Genomic DNA, 27,026 nt, shown 5'->3' on the forward strand with positions numbered 1-27,026 from the left:
ATGATTGTTTCCAACCATCTATTACTGTTTGTTGCTCTATTCAACTAACTCTTCTATAGGACTGATTCAAGCACTTCAGTCAGAAATGATAATATTTTTGACTTGTATTAGGGCTTGCAGCCACATAGAATGCTATTTAGATGGAGGGACATTGAAAATATCAGTAAAGAATGATTCTGGATTCGTTTTCTGGCTTTTCAAATCCTCTTGCAGAATGAACTGGATTTTTTTTAACTGAATCTTTAAAGACCCATTATTGAACAAGTAACTTAAAACAGAAGGCCCAGATTCTAGTCTTGGATCCACCAGTGAGTAGCTGTGCACTCTTAGACAAGTCACTTGACCTCTCAGATCTCGGGAGTGGGGGGTGGGGAGGGACTACCTGTATGAGAAACTACCTGCCTATAAGATCTTTTTCTCAGCTATAATAATGAGCTTCTGGGGCCACTCTCTGCAAAAGATTTTCATTTTAAATTGTCATTATGGCAGGTGTGTGGACTTGGCTGTGGGTGCAACTACTGGTCTTCACTTGAAGTTTCAGGTCTCTGCAAGTAAAGGGGCTATTGTAGGCCCCATAGCATTGAAGGAATAAAAGCTGGGTCCTTCTGACCAAGGCTGTCAGACTCCACCTGCAGCCTGTGAGACACCCCTTAAACTGGCGGGCCCCAGACTACATTTAACCATAATCACAGCTTAATGAAAAGAGATTGAGAACTAAAGAGTTTTACTCCCTGCTCTTAGACTAATTTGAATTATTACTCTAGACAAGCTACTTACACTGTCAATTTCACATTTTCACCCTTGGCCAAAAGGGAAGAATAACATTGATTCTAATCATATCATCTGATTGTTGTGAAAACTGCCGCCCCCACCCCTTCCAACACACACACACCTCCCTCACTGCAGTCAGATAGAAAAGTACTTTCAACATCTTTGGTAGACGGTGGTCCCAGTGCAGTTTGTGATGACAGATCTCATTGATTCAGAATATATATGTCGCTCACTGGCCCACCCAGATGATTCATCTTAAAGGACTGCTCTTAGCTTGCCACTTCCCTGCTCAAAACCCTTCTAAAGCTCCCACCACTTAACAGAGGTAATCTGAAGTCAAGGTCATAGCTATTGTTTAGACTCCTCAACTGTGGACACAAGTCTTTTGCATGCTTTTTTCTCCATTCTGTTTTTTGAAGCACTTCCATGAGGCTGTTGGAGGATCTAACAGATCAGCCTGGGCTTCCAATCCCTTCCTATTCCAGGGTTGCATCTGTCCTTCGTGGAAGAGATGCCCACCTCACATTGGTACAGGCTCTGCCTGCAGAGTCCTTCGGTCTCTTCTCCAGGCTCCACTCCCATTGCTTCTGCCTCTTCTGCTCCTACAACCACCAGGCACTCACTTCTTCCTGTTGGGGCCTCAGTCACAAGGCTGAAGTCCTGGGCTGCCATCCAAGGTCTTCAACGGTCCAACCCCGACCTACTCCAGCCTTTTTTATCTTCTCCTCAAGGGGGAACCTTTTACTCAGGCTAGAATTTATTTTGTAACTCAAGACATCCTCCTTGCTTAGAATAACTGCTGCCATCCTTACCCTTTTCACAATGTCTCAATCTTTGCTATCTCACACAGTTTAATGAAACCTCACCTGCTCCAAGATGCTCATGGAGACTTGGTAGCCTTGTTTTCTCTTAATAGCAATCACTTTTATCCTTTGAACTCTGCTTCTGACACTGCAATGCTGTCCGAGCTGACTTTTAAAGGCAGGACTTTAGTCCTGCTACAAATTTGTAAGTATTACCGCTTATGTAATTGTCCTGGACTCTCTTCCTTAAAGACCAACTAAAATATGGATTACATGGGACAAAAGTTTGGTTAGAGGAGTTCCCATCATGGCTCAGTGGAAACGAATCTGACTAGCATCCATGAGGACTCAGATTAGATCCCTGGCCTCGCTCAGTGGGTTAAGGAAAGTGCAGAGTGGATCAGAGGGCATATTAGCAGAATCTAACTTGGCAGTTAAAACATCCTTGCAGGGAAGTGGCATAGGCTGACACATAAAGGTGAGGCAGAATTAGCCAGGTGGAAATGGGGTGGAGCCGCTCCTGTGGAGTGGGAAGGAGCACAGAACCTGTCTGGCCAGAGCAGACTGACCATCGTGGAGAGTGACAGGGATGAGGCTATCCAGTGCTTAGATTGTGCGGGTCTTTTAGCCCATGATAATAATTGTGATTTTTTTTTTTTTTTTCTTCTTAGGGCAGCACCCACAGCAAATGGAAGTTCCCAGGCTAGGGGTCAAATCAGAGCTATACAGCTGCCTACTTACGCCGTAGCCACAGCAACGCAGGATCTGGGCTGCATCTGTGACTTACACCACAGCTCGCAGCTGGATCCTTAACCCACTGAGTGAGGCCAGGGATCAAACCAGCAACCTCATGTTTACTAGTCGGATTTGTTTCCACTGCGCCACAACAGGAACTCCAATAATTGTGAATTTTAATCTAAAAAGTGACAGCCATGACAAGCTTTAAAAAGTGAAGTGAGGAGTTCCTGTCATGACTCAGCAGGTTAAGAACCCAACTAGTATCTATGAGGACACGGGTCCAATCCCTGGCCTCACTCAGTGGTTTGAGGATCTGGCATTGACATGAACTATGGTGTAGGTCACAGACGCAGCTGGGATCCTGTGTTACTGTGGCTGTGTCATAGGCCAGCAGCTATAGCTCTGATTGAACCCCTAGCCTGGGCACTTCCATATGCTGCATGTACAGCCTTGAAAAAAAAATGTGAAATAATTACATTTTTTTTTTTTTTTTTAACAATGAATCCCAGGAAGAAAGGTTTTGAGGGTGATAAAAAAGTAAACAGGGTACATCTTTAATGTAACAAAGGAGGGTTTGGTAGGAGGAAGTGGGTGGGACAATGCTGATGATACCTGACTTCTCTGCCCAACACATCTGCTCCAAGCTGGCCTTCACTGGTAACTTCTGCCCACCTTTTCCCAGCTATAAAACTCTGAATGACTCTGTAGCTGAGGTCAGTCAAGATGCCCCTGGAGGCAGCAGATGGCTGCAGTCTACCCTGGACTCTCGCTGGTTCTTTCTGGAGGTGGGGAGAAGAGCGTGACGTGGGTCAGGCAGGAAGAACAGCCTGTGAGATGGCATTCTTCTCCGCGTGAAGCCGGGCGAGGAGCAGTTACCCTCTTGGCACCAATAAAGAAATAGAACTGATGATTCCGTAGGTGGCATTTTCTTTTTCAGTATCAAAGTAATCAATGTCCTGCTGTGGTGGCAAGAGACACTAAATTGCTGAGGCGGCTGCCTTTGGATGAGAAAAAATTGGGCACCTGCACTTAGGTCCATAAATAACTGAAGGTTATTCTCCCTGGGGATGAAATTGTTGGTCTAAATAGTCCCACCAAATGCTAATTTAGGGATTACACTGTGTCTGTCTAAATTGCCATTGTAATTTCAAGACAAAATCTTGTTTGGTCAGAGCAAAAAATATATTTTAGAAACACAAGTTTATACCTGAACCAGGACTTTTGGCTGAAATTCTCCAAAGGCAGAGAACTTCTCTATGAGTGTTCACCCTTTATTTATTTATTTATTTATTTATATGGCCTCACTTGGAGCATATGGAAGTTCCTGGGCAAATGATTGAATCAGAGATGCATCTGCAACCTACTCCACAGCTTGTGGCAACATCAGATCCTTAACCTACCGATCAAGGCCAGGGATCAAACCAGAATCCTCATGGACACTATGTCGGGTTCTTAACCCACTGAGCCACAACAGGAACTTCGATTGTTCATTTCTTTTTTTTTTTTTTTTTTTGTACTTAAGTATGCCCAACCTCAAATCCTCAAATCCGTATGGTTGTTATAAAACCAGTATAGGTCTATAATTATTATCAATTTCATTTTATTCATAATCAAATAAGCATTATTGAATAATAACTCTATGGCTAAAACTGTCCTAGCTATCAATCCTCTTACACCTGATAGCATTTTGAGAATTAACTTTGCCATCCTGAACCTACTTTCCTAATGAAATTGTATCAGTCTTACTTCTATGCCTGGCACGAGGATTACATTCGGGAATTCTTTTTGCACATGGAAGGATGACCTTTAGTTTATGAAAGTTTCTCTTCTAAAGCTATAAAGTATTCTCTCTTCTGGTGGCCTTTATCTTAAGTATTTATAAATCTGCTAGTATCATAAGTATGTAATTTTTTGTCCATCTTTCAGATCTTCCCTAGATGCTTGTTCACAGATACATTTGAACAATTGGAGTAGCACTTTTCATACAGATATTCCAGATATTCCAGAAATATAAAGGCAAACCTTAGATCCCTCAATGTATCAACCTTCATCTTAAAGGGACCTTACAATAACAGGGTGATGTCCAGCCTGTAGTGATCAGAATGTGGGGTTTCTGAGAACATCTCCCAATACTATTCTTTCATCTTTCGTATCCAGTTGCATGCCTGTCTAGTCACCTGAAACCTTCACTCCAAATCAGAGTTGTCAATGGCTCCTTCCTGCCCTTTGTACCTATTTCAAATCCTGTAGTTCAGTCTTCAAGCCCTCACTAACTGGCTCCCATTGAACCACTGTTCTTCAAAGAAGTCTTTTCTTCTTCATTTTGGTTTTGGGCGTTGCATCTGCCAAGGCATACGTATAACCCCAGTTCACTTTGGCTGCCTGACTCTAGTCATGGTATTTCCCTCCACACAATGCTCTCTTTCTCTTCATCCCATCATTTCAAACCTTGAACTTTAAGCTCCTGTCTTGCTAAAGGCCACATCCTGTATAAAACTGTATCCGATGTGTTAAATCCACATAAGTAGAGAAGGAAAACATACTGTGCAATGAGATAACAAAGAGAAACAAGCTGGTCCCCATCAGAAACATAGGAAAAGCCTCTGCCACCTGTGTGAAGGCAGAGAGTGCAGGCGGCAGAACACAGAATGCCCTCTGCTAGAGCCACACCATGGAGCCTGGTGAGTCTTCCCCTGCCCCAGCAGGATACTCGGGATTCTGCAGAAAAATTGAACTAGAGAGGCTCTGGACCAGGAGACAGCCGACACACTGAAGAGAGGAAAGAGGATCATCCTGAAGAGAATTAATTGAAATTCTACGAACTGAAATGAAACTCCTCAGCAATCTTGCACTCCTCAGTTTCAAAAATACTGTGAGCCAGGTACATACTCCAGTCAGAGCATTGGAGGCACCTTCTCTGGAGCAAACAAATAATCTCAAAGGAAAAGAAAAAAAGAATTTAATGCTACTGGTTTTGGAATAATCCCCTGATGAAATGGCCACATCTCTACCCAGTCCATCTATGGGGAAGTCTACCAGTTGCAAAGTTGTGCTGAAGCACAAAAAATTCCAAATTAATGTTTTATTAATTTTAGGAAAGTCTCTCCTTGAAAGACAGAGGGGAAAATAACCACAGAGGAGAATTTGAAGGAAACAGAGGGAATCCTGGGAATATAAGGAAACATCAGAACTCTGACTGGTTTCCTTGGAGACAAGATAAAATATTATATCTATGGAGTAATAGAAGACTATTTTAAAAATAAGCAAATAACAGGAATTCCTGTCCTGGCACAGCAGAAATGAATCCACCTGGGAACCATGAGGTTTTGGGTTTGATCCCTGGCCCTGCTCAGTGGGTTAAGGATCCAGTGTTGCTGTGAGCTGTGGTGTAGGTCACAGGTGCCACTCAGATCTGGTGTCGCTATGGCTGTAGTGTAGGCTGGCAGCTGTAGCTCTGATTAGACCCCTAGCCTGGGAACCTCCATATGCCATGGGTGTGGCCCTAAAAAGCAAAAAATAAAAAATAAAAATGATACACCATATAAACAAAATTAATATAATTTTGGAATATAATATTGAAGATATATTTCAAAAAGTAAAACCCAAGACAGAGACTGAAAATAGGTCCAAATAAACTTTGATAAAGGAAAATTTAATGCTGCTGCTGCTGTTGATGATTAGGATAATATATATTTCTTATATGAAAGGCATAAATTTCTAGCTTGAGTGAGCTCATCATCATATTGAGAGTAAAAAAATGTTAAAAGCTTTCAAAGAAAATAAAAATATGCCCCATAGAAAGGATAAAGTATCAAGATAATAGACTTTTCAGCAGCAACTCTAGAAGCTAGCATATAATGGGGCAAAAGAATCAAAATATTGAAAGAAAATGAATCCCAACCTAAAATTCTAAAATCAACTAAGTTATCAGTCATGTATAAAGTTAAAGAAATAAATTTTAAGACCTTTTTCATGAATAGCTTTTAGAAGATTTTCTCCAACAAAATAAGGAAATAAACCAAAATGAGATAAAAACAGATCCAAGAACCACAGATAGTGTTTCAGAAGCACAGCTCCAGCTGGCCTTCCAGGCAACCAGATCAGAGTAATAAAGAGGTTATCTAAGAAGATCTTAAATTTAAAGACTAATATGCATCTGGCTATATTTTCTTTTAAAGGTAAAATGCATCCATCCCAGAACCAGCTTCTATTTCTATTGCTTTGTAAACTAGGCTGAGTCTGCCCATTCTCTGTGAATACATCAACAGATAAAATGTGGCAAATGGCAAATTCCAAACATGAGAAAACCAAGATAGGTTGGTGATGCTGTGCCCCAATTCAAGCCCTTGTTTTACAAATACAAGTCATTTTCCTCAATTCAACATAGAGATTCTGTTTGTTTGTTTCCCCTTACAGTTGTTCCACAGTTGTAAGGCCACAGTTAATTCTGTGACATAACCTCAGTCAGTGGGCCTTTGGCATATTATATCCTTAAACGGTCTCTCCATTGTTTTCTCTATGTTGAATTTGAGGGAAAAAAATAGACCACTGTTTTATTGTTTTACACCATCTCTCCATTGAAGTCTTTCTCTGACTCTCTGCTGCTTCTTCTGTTAGTGTTAACTGACTTCTCCATCTGTTAAAATCTGCTCTATGCAATTTTTCTAGCCCTGGGAAAAGTGTCTGGAATGTGAACAATTTACCTATCCTTAGGAGCTTGTCTTTGATAAGAACCAGACTATTGCTTCCTATTCCCTTCTCCCCAAAGAAGACAAATTCTTCCCAAAACTGACACCACTACTTTAGTTTTCATTTAGTTCTTCTAGCTGTTATGCTCAAAACTCTTGAAAAAGCAGAGACATGAAAATGATTAGAAATCTTGTCAGTAGAAATTACCTCAGTTTCTTTTCAACCTTTAGATCAGGGAAAAAACAAACAAATAATGCAAGGCATTGTGGGTTTGATTGTCTCCCAGAGGAGTTGATATGGACAGATCGGATTATGTTAACCAGTCTTGTCTCTTACTTTATCTTTTAGTGAGTTCCTCATGTTAATCAGGTGAATTTAGTCAAGGGCTGTGCCATCAATTTAATTTCATTTCCTTATACTGTCTTTACTTTTTAAATCAAGATTGGTATGGTTTAATTTGAAATTTCAAATGGATACAATTATTTGTACCCAAAAAATAGCAATTTATAAATTCTTGCTCGATGAGGACACATTAAATGATATCAGATGCTAGTGCTGTACTTAATTGTAATTGGTAAATATTTATTTATTTATTTATTCATTCATTCTGCTCCTGTGCCATACGGAAGTCCCCAGGCTAGGGGTCGAATCACAGATACAGATGCGTGCCTATACCACAGCCACAGTATGCCAGATCCCTGAGCTGCATCTTCGACTTATGACTTACGATGCAGCTTGTGGCAACACCGGATCCTTAACCCACTGAGCAAAGTCAGGGATCAAACCCGAATCCTAATGGGTTCTTAACCCACTGAGCCACAATGGGAACTCCTCAATAGGTAACTTTAATGAACTCTTCTTCCTTGATAGAATTAAGTAAAAAATAAACATTTGCAAGTTTAGCAATATGTTGCTTAATATAATACATGTTAGCATTATTTTGAAGAGTTACTGCCTTCAATGACTGTTGGACTGGGAATCCAAAAGCCTTGGTTGATTGGTAACTAAAAATATAACATTAGGAAAACCACTTAACCTTTCTGGATATCAGTTTCCTCATGAGCAAATTGAAAGGGTTGGACAAAATTATCTCTAAGATCAATTTCTAGTGATACATGATTTTATAATTGCTATGCTTGTGATAGAAAATTGCTAATAAAAAATAACAATGCAGGTTAAGAAGTATTAATTCAAAAGTGAATACAAGTGAATGGCTTCAAATTGATAATCTGAGTAAAAGGGATGTATGTGCTGCTTCAGCAAATTATTATAATTCAGAAGGAAAGGTGAAATGAAAGTTGCAAAGTGTTGTTTTCTTTTTGATTGTTATCATTAGTTTTGAATCTTATCATTCTTTGTTAATATCATAATATAGGGCTCATGTTTATATAGTAACTTAATTATCCTGCTCTCATCCTTTATTTAAAAAGCTATCATATATGGAGCGTTTATTGTGAACTAGGTCTTTATTACAAGAATTTTATGTACATTTTCTAATTTACTTCTCACAGTATGTATATGATGTTAGTACTATTATCAGTAAAGTATAGGAGTTCCCATCGTGGCGCAGTGGAAATGAATCCGACTAGGAACCATGAAGTTGCGGGTTCGATCCTTGGTCTTGCTCAGTAGGTTAAGGATCTGGCATTGCTGTGAGCTGTGGTGTGGGTTGCAGACATGACTCAGATCTCGCATTGCATTGGCTGTGGCGTAGGCTGGCAGCTACAGCTCTGATTGGACCCCTAGCCTGGGAACCTCCAAATGCCTCGGGTGTGGCCCTAAAAAGACAAAAGACAAAAAAATAAATAAATAAAAGTAAAAATAAAACGTAATAATACAAGTGTATCAAGTAATAAACTGAGGCATAGCAAGGTTGGTTAATTGTCAAGTTCATATAATTAGCAAATGACAGATTTTTTTAACCTGGATCCATCAGACTCCAAAGGTATCTCTTAGCCACTCTAGTGCCTTATTTATAATTTTTCATTAATATTTTAGCAAATTAATGTGCTACAATTTTCTCCAATTTCTAGTCACTCTTTAAAATGTTGGAAATTTTTTTTCGATTCTCACCTTTACAAAAATGCATAAATGAAAATGCTAACAGTGGAAGATGCTTCTTAGCCATTACATAAATCTAATATCTTGTGAAAAAGCAGAGAACTAACACAAGACTTCCTTGTCATTGTCTATTTGAAGATTGATTTTTCATGGACCATAAAAAGCTACTTTCCAGAGTACAGACACAAAGTCACTGGCAGGTTGGAGATAAGCGAATTTTCAGGAGGCCCACCTCTGTATCCAAACTGTTAACTCAATATAATATCAAGTTCCAAAAGTAAAGCTGTTATCTTATGGCTGCTTGACAATTTCATTTGTACCTTTCAAGTGAAAAAAGTAAAAAACTAAATCTTACTTTTTATGTAATCCAATTTATTACGGGTTGAATCATGTCCCCCTGAAATGATATGTTGGAATCCAAACTCCCAGTCGCTTAGATGTGACCTTTGCAGATGCAGTCATGTTGCAATGAGGTCATTAGTGTGGACCTTAAAGCAAATGAATGGTGTCCTTAAATAAGAGGAAATTTGGTCACAGAGACAGACACATGTAGAGGGAAGGTGATGTGAAGAGACAAAAGGAGAAGATGATCAGCTAAAAGTTGAAGAGAGAGGCTTGAAACACATCTTTCTCTCACAAACCTCGGAAGAAACTGACCCCTTGAGTTCAGACTTCAGCCTCCAGAGCTGGGAGACAATACATTTCTATTGTTGAAGTCACCCAGGATTTGGTTCTCTGCTACAGCAGCTGTAGCAAACAAGTATTGCTTTCTAGGCCTTAGCGATAGAGTGCGAAGAACTTAAGATATAATTTCAGTGTTTTTCTGCCTCTACCCTGTTTTGGAAAAACCAGACCTCTAAGTTTACTCGTAGTTATCAGTCCTATGTGCTTGAAGCCTTTCTGCTTTTTTTCTCCTTACATTTTCATTATCTGCCTGACATGCTGTCCTTGTAGTCACTGTTTTGTGAATCCTGCTCTTGGTTTCTCACATTTCACTGGTGGAAACGAAGATGAAGACCGAGAGAAGGGAGGGTGAAGGACAGACTGCTAAGTGCAGAGGGGTGCTCAGGACCTGGGCATGGTGCAGTATATGGAGACTAGAGTGGAGGTGGGGTCCAAGGAACACCTTATCCTCGACATATATAACCCTCAGTGACCTGAGAGGTAGTAGGTGGCTCCTCTCAGACTCAGAGACTCTGATCGTAGCTTAGGGTTTCTGAGTAAGATTACCAAACTCCATGTAACAACAATTAGTGGAGTGTAGTTTCACCTCCCAAATCTGAAGAAAAATACCTGTATCAAAGAAAACTCTGGTTACCATCAACTAAGTTAATAAAAATACATGAATACTGCAGCATGTACACAATTAGTTAATAAATTTCAACTCAATAATTATCTGAAATTAGGAAAGCATAAAAGATAGGAATGTGCTACATACCAACTCCATGTTTTTGTACAAACACCATGGTTACAAACATGGATTGTAGAAACCATGGTTTGTACACCATGGTTACAAACACCATGTTGTGAAATTAATAATAAATGGTACTGTGTAATCAAAAAATCTGAATTTGCAGACTAACATTATTTGCCAACTACTTGGCTATGCATAATTAAATGTTTAAATAAAAGGCTAAAGCATTTATGTATATACTCATCCAGCAAATATGTTTTATGGTCTCCTGTGTTCCAGGCATTTAAATAATTTGTAGAAAGTCGTGATTGCAAAGGTTTTCTGTTGTGTGCTTTTAAGCATGGCATGTAATGTCTGGAGGCTTGTGTCCTCTCTTTCTATGAAAAAAGGAGTTGTATTATATTACCTGGAAAGGTCTTCCCACTTTAAACTTCTTTGACTTTTATGATTCCATTCACTCCATACTTTAATAAATTTGTTCCCACTGTTTGGTATCTTTAACTTGTGCAGAAATCCATTCTCTTGATTATAAAGTCCAAACGTGTGGCTGGTTCTTTGATCTGCTTAAGGATGCTCCCAGGCTTCAAGCTGTTAAAGTTTTCTGGGTCATAGACTAAATTTGGAAAATGGCAAGATTTTAAGCAGCTACTACTGTAAGATTTACTACCATACTTTCTATTGTCCCCAAATAGCCCTTCTTAACATTTACCTTCTACTTCTGAATATGCCATAAACAGTCCACTTACCTTTTCAAAATTAACAGCTATCGTGAGCACATTAAAAGGGCACCATTGTGAAGTTTGTTTTATGTTTCTTTCCATTAAAACATATTATTTTCAACATCTTGCTGTTTTACTTCTTTTCCCTGGTGTTGAGCACAATTACCACAATATTCTTACAACTCTGCTTTAAAGCTCTCCTCCCAGCTGAAAGCCACACTACATCGTTAACTCCACAAGGTCCAATAACGTTTTCCCAAACATGTTGTGACTGTCACCACTGGAGAGCAATGCTTTTAGGGAAAAACCTGGAGTTGGTATGTAGCATGTTCCTTTCTTTTATGCTTTCCTAATTTTAGATAATTATTGAGTGAAGTTTATTAGCTAATTGTGTACATGCTGCGGTATTCAAGTACTTTCATTTATGTAGTTGACGGTAACTAGAGTTTTCTTTGATACAGGTATTTTTCTTCAGATTTGGGAGGAGAAACTGCACTCCACTAATTGTGGTTACTGGAAGCCCAATATGGTTCTAACTAGAACTTAATCAACTGTAGTTATAACGGAATTATTCCATGCACCTTGGAGAATTATATTAATTTTTCTCTACTAAGATATCATCCAGTGGGATCTATACTGAAGTATCCACAAACCATGGGCACTATTTTACCTGTAACAAGGGGAGCAAGTTGAGTAGCAGGAACTTGAACTACTTGAGTCAAATAAACTCAAGTTCAAGTTGAGTATTGTAACATTTTAACATTTCTAGTATTGCTCTTCTCTGGTTTCAGGAAAAAAATGACACTTTGATTTCAATTAAAATTAATTTTTGGGGTGTATAATTGAAAAGCCCTTAGCTTAGCTTGAATTGATTTACTGATCACTAAAATAAATTTTAGAAATTCAATTTTCTTTCATTGCCACCTTCAGTAAATCTTTGTCACATACTCTATTTTTGGTTCAAGGTGCCATTTGATTTAAAGGTCTGTGTGAGAAGATCTCTTGGGTAGGGATGAAAATTTACTAGATAGTTTTCAAACATGTTCATAAATTCTCCAAATTGTCCTTTAGCTCCGTACTTGCCAATGCTCTAACTTGTTGGTCATTTGGTAGTCTAAAGCACTCTCAAGACCATGTCTCAGAAGTTATTCAGAGAAGACCTAGGTTCCTGACCAAGATCATTGAGAGAAAGCAAAGTGACTTAAGGCAAAAAAGGCATCTAATGATGGTGGAGATGATAATTCTTTATCATTTTATGGAGGAGTAATTGACGTATATTTAAAATTTACAATTTCATCATGAATCCATAGTTACTCCCAAACATTTCCTCTTGCTTAGCTTTAACTCTCCTTCCCATTTCTAACTGCTCTATCCCCAAACAACCAGTAATCTGCTTTTGCCATGATAGATGTGTGTGGTTTTCTAGATGTTTATGTAAATAAAATCATACAGTAGGCATTCTTTTTTTGGTCTGGCTTTTTTCTCTCAGAATAGATAGTTAAGTTTCACTCATATTATTGTGTGCACAAATAGTTCACTGCTCTTGCTAAATTGCATTCAACTACATAGATATACCATAATGTGTTTATCCACTCACTCATTAATGATAGCCAGCACAAAAATGAGAAACTCAGCCTTACAATGACAGGGGAAGCATTAGTTAACATGAATGATCTTGGAATAGGATCTTGAGCCTTAGATGAAGCTGTGCATATCAACACCTTGATTTCAGTCTGGAGAAGCCCTACACAAAGGATTCAGCTAACTTGAAATCAGACTTCAGACCCATGGGAACTGTGTGACAATAAGTTTGTGTTGTTTTAAGCTTTTATGTTTATGGTAATTTGTTACAGAGCAGAGGTCAGGAAATGCTTCAGTGAGGATTGGCATATGAAAAAGTCAAAGTCTGCTCAGGAGGTAAGAGGAAAGAGAATATTGTTGGCAGAGGGTGCAGCTTGTTCAAATGCTTGTTGGTGGATGGCCAGGGGAGCATTCAAGGAGCTGGAAGAAAGACATTGACTGGAGTGTAGCTGCTCAGAAAGAGACTGAATTGAGATGAGGCTGAAGAGGTAACTACGCCCTGTAAATGTTTGGTCTTTTTGTTAAGACCACTGAGACTTCAGGAAGAATTTTTAATGTGTTGTAAGGTGGAGAAGAGAGTGGGATGACTGTGATCAGATTTGCTTTTCTGGAAAGATGACTCGATCTGCAGTTTGGAGGATAAACTTGGAGAGGGCAACGGTCAATGTGGAAACCAGTTAGGAATGCAGTACTATAACCCTGGAGATAGAAGTGGGCAAACACAGTTGAGCATTAACAGTGGAGGCCAACAGTGGACAAATTTGAGAAATATTTAGGAAAAGCCTTAGACAACCATATAGAGATAGAGAGTTTCATGCACTGATTCAAAGCTGAAAACAGAGGTCTACACAGAGACAAACTCATTGACTTGTAGAAGGTAATTGAAGCCACTGAGTATGTAGGAAACTATCTAAGATAGCAGATTCTTAAACGCTTATTTTCTGCAGGATAATATTGCAAAGAAGACGTTTTGTAACCAGAGATACAGGAATAAAAAAGTGTACCAAGGAGGCCAAGAAAAGAATATTGTAAAGAGAATTTTGATACATAAATTTTACTTATACTTTGAAATATTTTCACGGTATAAATAAATACTGAGAAGCCAAATAATATGAGCTCTAAAGATGTCAGTTGTGTTTTGAAGCTCTTACAAAGAACTGTTTGGATGAGATAATACGGCTGGTGAGAAAATAGAAATATGGTAATATTGACAGCATTTTGGAAAGGTTGTGAAAAAGGATGGAGAGAGGCTTCTAGCCGGAGGAGAAAGGAGGTCAATGAGATTTTTGAAGTTTGTTTTGCTTGTTTGTTTAAAAATAGAGAAGATTTAAATACCAAGGAAAAGATCCAGTGAAGGAGTGAACCATTGTCCTTTGTTACTGCTGTGCTTTTATTACTTAGCATGATTATTTTTCCTATGGAAAATTAGAAAGTTTCTATTCAACAGCATGGGTAGTCTTATAAAACTTTAGAGATATTCTTTTTCTTTAGGATCCTGGCTTAAATCTGAATGACAGAGAACTCCAAAGGAAGTCTGTGTAATAAGTAAGCAAATAAGTGAACTCATTCAGAGCTTGGTGTTTGTTGTTGTAGTTGTTCTATGATTGGGGTTGATCAATTCACAAGGCACTACATTTAATAGCAGCTTCTGTCTTCTGAATACTGTCTAAGCATCTGTGATAATTATTTAGGCTCTAAAAGGGGATTGCTACTCCCCAGGAGCTCAAAATCTAGTGGATGAGCAGATCAGTAAAGGCACTGGAAGGTTTGTGGAGTACTAATGGAGGAGAAACTGGAGGAGATTTCTATTTCCTGGAGTATTATTAAATGTTCCTTTTAAAGTTAAATTCTTGACCCAAGAAGTTAATGCAGTTTTTTTTTTCATTGTTCCTGATATATATAAGAGCCAGAGCCAAATTTCTATCATCACCATCCTTAAAATCAACTTGTATCCATGCTGCATGGCATTGTTAAGAAAGTCCTGGCAGTCATCGTTTGTTGATGAGCAAATTTATGTATGCATCAGCCCTAGCCACCATACGTTTTTGTTCCAATAGGATAACTTCAATTTTTACTTTGCCAATTTTTACTTTGCTTCTATTTTCCTCTTAAACTTTCTCTGACCATTCAGGATTCAGTGAAGGGTTGTCTATACACCCTGCCCTCGGGGCATGGGTGATATTGCAAAACTGCTGAGTAATTGTTCACTGAATCTCAAAATAAATGCATGAAAAGTATGACAGAACCTATAGCTTTGAAATAAGTGAGCCCAAAGTCTCAATTTTATATCACAGAGGAGGAAGAACAAATGAGGAGATCCAAAGGTGGCCAGTCAGCTCTGGGAGACTGTCTAACTGCTACCATGTAAAGCACCATCTTTGCCATTATGAGGAAGCCCGGTGAGAATCACAGCCGCTTAAAGATGGCTCAGTGACCAATCAAGGATGCACTGAACTTTGTACAAGGAACATCTTCTTTGTAACTGTGCATTTGGAGTGGATAAGCAATGAGATTCTGCTGTATAGCACAGGGAACTGTATCTAGTCACTTGTGATGGAACATGATGGAGGATAATGTGAGAAAAAGAAGATATATATATATGTGACCGGGTCATTTGGTGTACAGTAGAAAATTGACAGAACACTGTAAACCAAATAAACTATAATGGAAAAAATAAAAATCATTAAAAAAATTAAAAATACCTACTAATTTGTCAAAAAAAAAAAAAAAAAAAGAAAAGAAAAGAAAAATCTTGTGGCTACCCTGAAAAGTGGTCTTCAAACAAGATGATTTGAGTATTGGCCAAAGAAAGTAGGACTTACTTGCATATGGTCTCTGATGTTAGAACACAATCAGTGAGAGGAAATTCTACATGTAATCTTGAAATGGGAAGCTCCACCCTACCAAAATGCGCCAATTTTTTTTTTAATTAAAAGAGAACATCATGCATGGGACAGATAACACATTAGAGGAGTCAGAGGAATGGGGCTATCATTGCTGGATAAAATTAACAATTGGGGATAATCACCTGTATTCTCTTACCTATTAAGTCAAATTATCTATTAAAAAATTTGATTTTGAAAATCCATACCAATTACTCTAATATTCTTTTTGTTTATTCCATCATATGTGTATCTAAGAACATTATGTGGATATTTCACTTGATGAGTGACAAAACTAAGTCTTTTGGGGAGTTCCCATCGTGGTGCAGTGGTTAACGAATCTGACTAGGAACCATGAGGTTGCGGGTTTGATCCCTGCCCTTGCTCAGTGGGTTAAGGGTCCGGTGTTGCTGTGAGCTGTGGTGTAGGTCGCAGACGCGGCTCGGATCCCGCGTTGCTGTGGCTCTGGTGTAGGCCGGTGGCTGCAGCTCCGATTAGACCCCTAGCCTGGGAACCTCCATATACAGCGGGAGCGGCCCAAGAAAAGGCAAAAAAAAAAACCCAAAAAACCAAGTCTTTTGACTCATGATGTCCCCACACTTTCAGGGCAATAGGCGTTCTTGATGTACTCTAAGGGTGCATTACCAAGCCATGTCCTCTGTGGTCCCAAAGTAATGATCACTTAGAATGGATTCTTGGCATTAACTTACTCTGTATGATTCTTCAGTATGTAGATTTTGATAAAATTTTTCACGGAGGGAAAAAAGTTATTTTTGGCAATGTAATCCTGTCAGATAGCATTGCTCATAATTTACTGCTGCCTTCTTTTGAAAAGTAATGGATATAAGATGTAAGTTCTTAATTATTTGACTGACTTGGTTTCCGAGGTCTGCCAAAACATTTTCTTTTTATGGTTTAAGAATTATTTGGAAGCAGACTTCATATGAAATAGCATAAAATCATCTATTAAGAAATATGTAAAATTTATATATAGAAAAATTCTAGAAGTTTCTGTGTAAAATGTACATGTAGAAAAATTCTAGAAGGATATAGAAGAAACTGTATATAATAGTTCACTCTATGGGGTTCCCATCATGGCTTAGTGTAAACGAATCTGACTAGTATCCATGAGGACACAAGTTCGATCCCTGGCCTCGCTCAGTAGGTTAAAGATCCAGCTTTGCCATGAGCTCTGGTGTAGGTCACAGATGAGGCTCAGTTCTGGCGTGGCTGTGGCTGTGGTGTAGGCCAGGTGGCTACAGCTCTGATTCAACCCCTAGCCTGGGAACTTCCGCATGCTGCATGTGCAGCCCTCAAAAGACAAAAAAAAAAGTTCACTCTGGACAAGAAAGTTGAATGGCAGAGATGGCTACAGAGGTTGAGAAGCAAAATTTTAATTTTTTTCCTATGCATAATTCTCTATTGTTCTTTTTTGGTTTTTAAACGATGATCTGGTATTAACTTTATAATTGAAAAAAATGTCTATGCCTTGAGAAGCTTATCTGGCTTCTCTCGCACATTTTTCACTTTGCATTTTAGAATGCATTTTCTCCTTTTCTAGGTCATCGCTGTTTGCAGTTTTGCATATAAAACACATCAAAAGAGATACCTCTCTGACTAGACTATAGAATGCTTTTGCGTTTTTCCTTCTTTTCGTATGGAAAAGATTTGTAAAATGAGATCAGTGAATGCTGGGAATAAACAAAAATCAGTCATGGCACTAAATCTTCAAGGTAGACATTCAGTAGCATTTGTTCATTGTAGATTTTATGTATCTTATCAGCAAATAAACTTATTTTAGTAGAGTGAGTGGATTTGTCTTGGTAAATGTTTAGAGCAGTATGTTTTCAGTATAGGGATTTTGGCAATGGTTTAAATTGTGCATTTACATTTTGTATAGGATATGACAAATCCAATCAAAGCTTATTTCACTTTTTATGATTCCTTCTTATAATAAGAAATACAATAAAATGGAATATGAATGTCCTGAGGCACTCACTACTCTGTATAAATAGGACTTTTAATTAAGGAAGAAAATACATGATTACTTATTTTATTAATTTAATCTTAGTTTTTGTCATTGTATGTCTTTAAATTAGCTGCTATAAATTTGTGTCTGCAATACCATCATACTGAATAAAAGTCTATAAATGGTGATGCGAATGTTGCTGAAGAAATTGAGATGTTATTTCAGGACATTATTCTGTTAGAAATCTCAATTATTTTGTTTTAAATGATGGTCCTAGAACCACCTTTTTTTTTTTTTTTTTAAGCTAAAGTGGCTTTTTTTTTTTTTAGTGTCACATAACAACATTGGATTTTAATATAGCTTCTAGCTTTTATAATAATTTTCTTGATTAACTCTGAAAGTTTGATTTATTAGAATGACAGTATTTCTTTTTTCTAATTTTTGAGACAAATCAAAATAATAGAGAGGAAAATGACCCAAATATTTTTTTAATATTCAGACAATTTTTAAGGAAATTATTAAATGAAATTAAAACATTAGAAAGAAATTTAATAACTCAAGAAGTATTTATCAAATTATTATCCGGTACAAGACAATGTAATCATTGCTTTAGGATATTCATTTATTCATTTGAAAATATTTATTGAGCATCTACTATGTGTCAGGCTCTAGGATAAATTCTGCGGATATGTAGACCATTTAAAACAATTTTTTAACACAATTATGTCCCAGGCTTTATTTTTGGAACTGGGATACAGTAACAAACTAAAAAGAAAACATTCCTTGTCCTCATGGAGCTTATATTCTAGCTGATAAAGACAGAAGGACATAAGATAAATAAATGAAATATATAGTACATCACACAGTGATGATTGCTAAAGAGGAAGTATAAATAAAGCAGAGTTGGTATATGAAATATTGGGGAATATGAGTGAACTTTTAGATAGGGTTCCAGGGCAAAACTAACTGAGATTTTGACATTTTAGTAAGCACATGAAGGAAGCAAACAGAGCTATATCTGGGAAACAGCTGATATCTTGACAAGTAGAATCCTAGGCAAAGGCAATAGGAAATGCAAAGGCCCTGGGGTAGGATTGCGTGTGCAAGGAGGTCAATGTAGCTGTTGGGAGAACAAGGTGGAGGGACTAGAAGAGATTAAAGGGGCAGTGAGGAAACAATTACCTTTGCAATTGATTTTATATGGCCTTATAGGTCATTGCAGAAATTTGGGCTTTTACACTAAGAGAGATTGCAGGTCACTGGAATTTTTTGAGCAGCCAGATGACACCACTTATGTCTCAACTGGATCACTTTGTTGTCTTTAAAACATACTGCAGTGTGGCAAGGGGAAAAGTAGGCAGATTAGTTGAAAGACCAAATCAAGGACTGAGCTCAGATAGGATGCTGGTGAAGTGGTAAACATCCAAGTATTTTTTGCAGTTGGAGTCAACAAGATAGTGTGACAATGTTTATATGAAATGTATAAGGAATATAGGAGTCAAGAATGACCCCAAGGTTTTGAGCAACTGTGTTGGAGTGGGAGTTTTTATTTAACTAAAATAAGGAAAATTATAGCAGAGAAAGATTCCCCTCCCCAGTCTCACTCCTAGGAATGATGGCAAGTTTCATAAATCAGTTTTGTACATGTTAAATTTGATTTGCCTCTGGACATTTGAAGATGTTAGACTCTATGGTGAAAGGTTCAGGTTCATGAATCACTAGCATATAGATTATATTTAGTGCCGAGAGCTAGATAAGGTCATTTGATGGGGATAACCTAGAATGGGTTCGAAAGACTGGAGGGCATGAGAAGTTGCATTGTGTACAGATGAAGCTCCAAGGAGTTTTGCTGTAAAGGAAAGGAGAAAAAATGATAGCTAGAGATGGAAGTAAAGATATAAAATGTAACTATGAAATGGCTATAAATAATATTTGAAAAATATGTTTTTAAACATGTATCATTTTGATTATAGCATCTCATACAATTCATATCATAACTGGTACTTTAAAAACTAAAAGTAGCCCTTCAAAGAAGTCCCAGTTTAACTGTAATGTAGAAAATGGAAGACAAAAATTACTGAGGAGGAGTTCCCATTGTGGAGCAGTGGAAACAAATCCACCCAGTAACCATGAGGTTGTGGGTTCGATCCTGGCCCTTGATCAGTGGGTTAAGGATCTGGCATTTCCATGAGCTATGGTGTAGGTCTCAGACGTGGCTCAGATCCCATGTTGCGCTGGCTGTGGTGTAGCCCAGAGGCTACAGCTATGATTCAACCCCTAGCTTGGAAACCTCCATATGCTGTAGATGTGGCCCTAAAGAGCAAAAAAAAAAAAAAAAAAAAAAAAAAAATTTACTGAAGAGAGTTCATACCTCAGAAGCTCACCTGAACAGTGAGCATGATTTTTGAAGTTTGTCTTATGAGCTCAAAGAAATTGCACTGATAGTGCCCTGAAAGGGTCCAGTCATTCTATACACTTTATAAGAAAATCAACTAGCAAGAGGCCGTTGTATTAGAATGGAAGTGGCAACAGTGTGCAAAGTCATAATGGGATTTTTATTTAACTTGGAATTAGAACTTTAGGCGGAAAATGCCCCTTATGGGAGGAAAGTTTTTCCAGAAGGAAATGGACAGAGGGATATATATATATATATATTTTTTTTTTTTTGAACCCTTACCTTACTCTTTGTGAAGAAGCACCCTTAAAGTAAGAAATGGGCATCATAAAACAATTATTGTGTCTGGTGTTTTTTTTTTTTAAACTATGTATTAAGGGTTGAATTATATTTCCCCACAAAATATGGTGAAGTCATTACTCCTAGTATCTAAGAATCCATTAATATGAATACCTTATTAAATATAACACTTCACCTGCATTATCCCAAATCTCTAAAGCAGACTTTCTGCAGTGTAGGTATCACAGCCTGAATGTTACAGATCAATGCTTTACATGGATCAATGCTTTACAGATGAGGAGTCAGAACTTTAAAGGTGCTCAAACAGTGATTGAGGCAGAATTCTATCAGATCTGAGCCTCTCCTCACGGGTAGGTTATACGCCTCTCTCCCGTTAAGCTATGAAGACAATAATACAGGGGAAAATGATCAAGATGGAAAAAGGCATATGTAGCTTTTGTGTTTGTAATTTCCTAACACTTTAGTTTTTAACATACGTGAATTTTTCCTTCATGTTTCATGTATTTCGAGATTAAGAGATTCAACCAATAAAGCAAATGAGTGCTCCACAGTGCATGGTTCGTGTGAACAGACGCCAATATAAAAAGAAATCACTGTGTGACTCTAAAAATAAGAATTAAATAAAAAAACAGATGCCATAATTTCTAGAAAGGTTGCTGAAAGGAAAAAGAGTAATTTTCCCCTACTTCAAACAAGCACAGAAAGAAAACAAAAACCTGACAGAGTTCTGTATCACCTCAGGTGAGAAAATGCAAAAAGTGGCAAAATCTGAATAAATGAACATAAACAATGAAAAATGAATAAGCTAAGCATGATTTTTAACAGGCTCATTAAATAGACAATCTGGAAATAATTGTATACTAAAACATGGAGGAAAATAATATATATTATGACTTTGTTACAAAGTCAAAGACTTGTGTTTTGAAGAAAATGGAAAAAATTAGATATAATTATGAGAAGATATGTTTCTGACTGGAAAAATCAGAGAGAGTATATTTGGCTACTAGTTCCATATACCTGTGTATGTGTTTTAATGTTTACCTTATTGGTTTTTTGCTTTATCTTATGTATCTTCATGGATCAATGCTTAGTGAGGGAAAGTATTTTTGAAATAGAACACTGGATCAGACAACAGGCTCCTGCTTTGGTGGATAAATTTCCTTAGTGTCCAATTTTTCAAGATAGTTGTTTATATTGACCTCACATGGCTAAGTTCTGGACTGTATAACCTTAGCTGAATTTCATTCTGTCTTGTCGAAGGGCATTTTTGTCTTTTGGTTGGGCTGGGGAAAGTTCAAAGGTCAGGCAGCTGGAAAGAAGGTGGCCATCGAGGAGTCCTTTTCCTCGCCTCCAGTCCTCCTCATCTCAAGTTACTCCTTTCCAGTACCATCGCCGTCTTATCCCAAAGCAAACTGCTCCCTGGGGCAACTGACATTTTCGGGAACATATTGCAATGGGATCCACAAAGCCTCTCCGTGCTGAGAAATGGAAAGACTATGCTTTATACATCAGCCCCATAACATATTCCTCTGTGAGTTTAAGATGAAACTGCTGTTCTTGTATCAGCGAAATCATCTGCAATAGTTTTATATGTTATTGTTTTATGTTAACATGGTATTGTGAACTACCATAGTAATTAGGAGAATAAACTTAGGTACCAGACAGAGCTGGTGTCTGGTTTCAGGCTTCTCTACTTACAAAGTGATGCCAAACAAATGATTTAATCTCTCTAAGACTCCAGTGCTTTCTGATGGGGTTGGTGAGAGCAAAGGACATGAGCCTTGGAAAGCACTAACACGAGTGCCTGTAGAAAGTGGAAAAGAGCAAAAATTTTCATCATTGTCTATGTTACCTTAGACAACTTAACTACCCTGTGCCTCAATTTCTTTACCTGTAAAAAGAGGGTAATTATTTTATCTGATTCATAGCGCTTTAGTGAAGATAAAAGAAAAAATATGTCAAAAGTACTCAGAACAGTGTTTGCCACAAAGTAAGTAGTTAATAAATAGAAGCTTCTGTTATTATCATCATCGTTGTCATCAGTTGTATGAACAGGATCAGCAGCATTACTTATTAATATGAGTAGTGAAGTGAGATTCTAGCTAAGTTCATTTATGATTGGTATACATTAAGTGTGGCTAGCTTTGGGAGTTCCCGTCGTGGCCCAGCGGTAATGAAACCGACTAGGATCCATGAGGACACAGGTTCAATCCCTGGCCTCATTCAGTGGGTTATGTATCTGGCTTTGCTATTGCTGTGGTGCAGGCAGGCAGCTACAACTCAGATTTGATCCCAGCCTGGGAACTTCCTTATGCCGCAGGTATGGCCCTAAAAAAGCAAAAAAAAAAAAAAAAAGGTGGTAGCTTTGTATAGGTGGAGTAGTCTGGGTGATTGCAGGCTTGCTTGAAAAATTTCCACCTCACTCCATCTCATCCATACATATTATTCCCATAGAGTTCCCCACGACTAAAATCTCACCACGAGACATGTTTTTAAGTCCCCTCTCCAATGGATCACTTTGAAAGTGGGAGGGAATTTAAGATATAGAAACATCTTTATTTGAAGAGTAATAATGCCCAAAGCCAATTATAATATGGATCAGTTTATCAGGTCGTTTTCCTTCTTGATAATAAGAATGCAGATAATGAGTGGTCAGATTCCCAAAGTGGTAGAGTAGATCAATAGGCAGAACAAATCAGAATAGGAGGCAAAGCAAGAACATGTGAGAACTGCCAAAGAACAATACTGCTACTTTAAAGGTAGAATGGGTTTTATCCAAATGACTAAAAATACTGAAGGGGCTGTTCTTGTCTCTGTTCTTCCCTGAGTGCAAACAGCTACAGAAAAATTGGGGTAAGGAATTAGTGGCAGAATTTGATTTATAAAAAAAAAAAAAATGTGCTCAGAATGCTCCCAAAGGCAATGCTCAAGGGAATGTCATCTCTCAGAAAGAGTGAAACGAATGGATGCATTCATTCAAATCTTCCATATTGGGAAAGGAAGCTGTTGATAAGAAATGGCTGCCTGATTAGTCTTTTGAGTAATAAAAAGGCAATAGAGAATGTGCATGAAAAGAAAGAATTTGAAAGGTTTAGGCTCGTGAAGAAAATGTCCTCAGCAAAAAAAAGTCACTAAATTATAAAATAGTTTGTGAACTAAAATGAAAGATGAAATTGGAAATTTAAGAAGGAAAGGGTATGTTAAGTATTAAAATATTAACATTTGAATTGAATTGTTGATTTTTAGTGATTTTAGCAGCACCAAATCTATGCAGGGTCATGAATAATGTGAAGAGTCAACATTATATAGACAGTAAATGAGAACATTTTAGAGAAAGTATTGCCATCATACAGACTTCTTGAAGTTCACTAACCTTGGAAATTTCCTTTTGTGGCACAGGTACAAAATGATCCAGATTGACTTTCTATGTATTCACATTCACCACATAATAAGCAATCAAGAGATAATTAACAGTCCTTGAATTCACTTTAAACTTTATAGACTCAGCCAAAGTAACAGCTATATTTCATTTTGTAAGGCTGTGGCCTTTAGAAAAGTGACTGTAAATGATGTAATATGTAGTCAAACGAGTATCATTCTGGTTAAATCAAGAATGAGTACCTTTTGTGGTGAATGTACAGACAAATGCAGAGGTTGCTCTATATCAGAACACCAGGACCAGGCCGGGGTAGGGTTAACTAATGAGTTTATTCCTCCCTCCCTAAAAGGAAGGTTTTGGGGATTATCCCAGAGCTGATTGACCCCAAAAGTATCTTTTCATCAATTTATACAGTGTCTGAAATTTCTACCACTGAATTCCCATTTTGACATCATGCCTAGAAGATAGGGTTTATTTAGTTAGAGATAAGTTAGCTGAATGGAGTAATAAACATCAACACATTTGCTTCTGCTAGTTATCACATTTGCTTCTGCTAGTTATCACATTTGCTTCTGCTAGTTATCTGCTGTCATCTACTATGGAGAAGTACCAGGGGAAAAAAAGGACACACTGGATGAAATATCTGCAAAGAGGACCTGCCTGTGGAGTTCTAATCCATAGATGACCATATGGGCCAAGAGTTTGCAAGGAAGACTCAAAGGTTGGGGATAGAAAACTAAATTGGGGAAGACATTGCTTTGGGAAAGTAGGTGTTCTCCTTAGTAAAAAAATCCTTTCTCCTCTGGAAAAGAAAGAGAGAGAGAGAGAGAGGAGAGGGAGAGGGAGAGGGAGGGAGGGAGGGAGGAAGGGAGGAAGAGAGGAAGAAAGAAAACCAAACTAGGGATTGAAAAGGAGTTAATGCAATTTCCATGGAAATCAGCACTAACTTGACAATTTTGCTTAAATATGGTTATTTTATTACATTCCTGAGAAGAGATTTTACTGATACAATTAAAGTTGGTTCAAAAATTGTTGAAATCTTTGAACATTATCTGAGAGACTCTGGAGACAATGTAACATGCCTTCATGCCTTGCTGTATCTAGACTCAAAAGACACACACACACACACACACACACACACACACACACACAAAAAAAAAAAAAAGCGAGAGAGAGAGAGAGAGAGACCTAAGCTTGTAAACCCAGCATTAAATTATTATCATCCTTATTTGTATGGGAAAAAATAAAACTGGATCTCTAGCTTACTCCACCCAAAGGTTAACTGAAGATAGATCACAAATATAAATGTAAAACCCTGGCACCATAATGCATTTAGAGGAAAACTTTGGGCAGGTAGAGGTTTCTTGACCAGAACACTAAAATAGATAACTATAAAAAGAAAAAAAAAGATAAGTTGAATTTCAACTAAACTAAATGTTCTTATCAAAAGTCACGATGAAGAAAACGTACAAGCCATAGACTGGTAAATATCTGCAGTATATATATGTCATATATATATATGACAAAAGGACTTGCATCTGAAATACATAAAGTCAAAAACGAAAGTATGAACAACCCAGTAAAAAGAAATATAGAAAATTCACAAAATAAAATATACCAAAGACCAATAAACACCCAAGGAAGTGTTTATCATAATCAGTTATCAAGGAAATGAAAACTAAAACTGTAATGAGCTATCATTTCACACGCATTGGAATGGCTACAGTCAAAAAGATTGATAACATTGAAAACTGGCAAAACTATAGGGTATCTGAGACACACACATTGCTGGTAGAAATATAAAATGGTCCAACCATTTTAGAGATTTTTTTGGTAATTTATTTTAAAATTAAATATATATGTATCGTATGACTCAGCAGTTTTACTTCTAGGTATTCACTAAAGAGAAATGAAAACATAAGTCTACAAAAACTCAAATGTCCATTAATATATGAGAGGATAAAAAAAATTGTGGCATAGTCATACAATAGAATACTATACAGCAATGAAAACACACTAACTGCTGCATGCAATAACATCATTAACTCTCAAAAAGCATTAAATTAAGCAAAAAATTCTAGGCATAGAAGAGTATATACTCTGTGATTCAACTTATATGAAGTCCAAAATCAAGCAATTGCATGATGAAAGAAATCAAAGTCATTGCTGATGTAGGGGGAAAGGGAAGGAGGCAAGAGGATGAGACTGACAGGAAAGGGGCTTGAAGGAACGTGCTGGTGTGACAGAAATGCTTTAAATCTTGTTTTGGGTGAAATTTCATGGATGTATAGATTATCACAATTTTAAAATTGTGCATTTTTGATTACTCATACAGGAAATAATTCTCAAATGGATTCTTTCACATTGAATTTCTATTATCTACCAGGTACTATGTTAATGGCTTTATAAGTAGTATTTATAAACAAATCTAACATTCCTTATTTTAATATATAAGGAAATTGAATCTCTTTAGATTTACTCCATGAAACTCATGACAGATTAATATTTAAAGCTAAGATCTGATGCCAAAACCGATGCGCTTCCCAAACTTCTACACTTTCAGAGTTAATATTTCTTATAGTCCCTAATGACAAAATACACAGATTTGGGAATTTGTGGATACAGTTGAAATGGATGGAGCTATGGAGAAAATAGCTCAAAAACTGTGACCTGCTGTCTGAAATTTTGTTTGTGAGAACTTATGTGTCACAGACAGAAGCATAAAAGGATTCTCAGCACAATAGTGAACTCACACAATGGCTATTATCTGAACAATTTTAATGTGAACTATTTTAAGAAGCTAAGTTATTTGGTGCACACACCTGTTCGAATAAATCACTTTATAATTCTTTCTTTGATAGAATTACAACTGTCAAAAATGTTTAGACAGAAAAGGTATTCTTTCTTCTTCTATTGTTCCTTGCTAAAACAGCACTTTACTGACTGGGGGTGTGGTGAGTAACTATTGAAACATGGAGAACAAATACGACTTTTAAAAGAATAGCCTAAGTAATACTGGAGTCAATGATACAGCCAGAGAAGCTCTCAGAAGTTGTCTTTTCATAAATGAGTTTCTTTTGCTCTTTGTCATAGAGCTCAAATTTTTCTCTTTGAGGTTAACTTTTTTAGGACTTGATGATATTTTGCTTCTCATGAAGGTCATGGAAATGCAAATGCCTCTTGGAAGAGGAGAATCATTAGACTTTACCAGTAGAAACATGAGTTCCTAGATAAGGAAACTGAAAATAGATGGAAAGTAGGCAGCCATATTACAGTATATAATATATATACTTTGTTTATAGCAAAGTAATGCTATAAACACCTT

The 27,026-nt window shown here is 37.4% G+C and overlaps 1 long non-coding RNA gene across 2 annotated transcripts in view; it reads left to right on the top strand.

The window, feature by feature from the left end:
• LOC110257237 overlaps positions 8,865-27,026 on the top strand; it is a 144,551-nt gene continuing 126,389 nt past the window's right edge. For both annotated transcript variants that reach the window (XR_002339584.1, XR_002339585.1), the window contains exon 1: positions 8,865-13,264. This is a non-coding gene — a long non-coding RNA (uncharacterized LOC110257237). The remainder of the gene's footprint in view (positions 13,265-27,026) is intronic.

Source organism: Sus scrofa, chromosome 16, assembly GCF_000003025.6.
Source record: "Sus scrofa isolate TJ Tabasco breed Duroc chromosome 16, Sscrofa11.1, whole genome shotgun sequence".
Classification (NCBI taxonomy): Eukaryota; Metazoa; Chordata; class Mammalia; order Artiodactyla; family Suidae; genus Sus; species Sus scrofa.